Raw genomic sequence first — 310 nt, forward strand, 5'->3', positions numbered from 1 at the left:
AAAATAAAAGGAATGAATTTGAATTTTGAAATTAATAGTGATTAATTTAAAATTCAAAATAAAATTTAAACATGATTTTATTTGGCAACTAAAGGAGAGAGAAAGTTGATTTTATTTGGAAAATTCAGAAATCTCTTGCTATATGGGGAATTCAAATTTTGCTCCAAAAGTGAGAAGGAAAATTCGGAAATCCCTAGCCATATGGGGAATTTCAGATTTTGATCCTAGAGAGAAGGGGAAATTCGAAAATCCCATCTAGGGTTTGAGTTTTTGAATTTCCTCCTATAAAAGGATATTATTGAAAACCCTA

The sequence above is a fragment of the Morus notabilis genome, unplaced genomic scaffold, assembly GCF_000414095.1.
Source record: "Morus notabilis unplaced genomic scaffold, ASM41409v2 Scaffold203, whole genome shotgun sequence".
Taxonomy (NCBI): domain Eukaryota; kingdom Viridiplantae; phylum Streptophyta; class Magnoliopsida; order Rosales; family Moraceae; genus Morus; species Morus notabilis.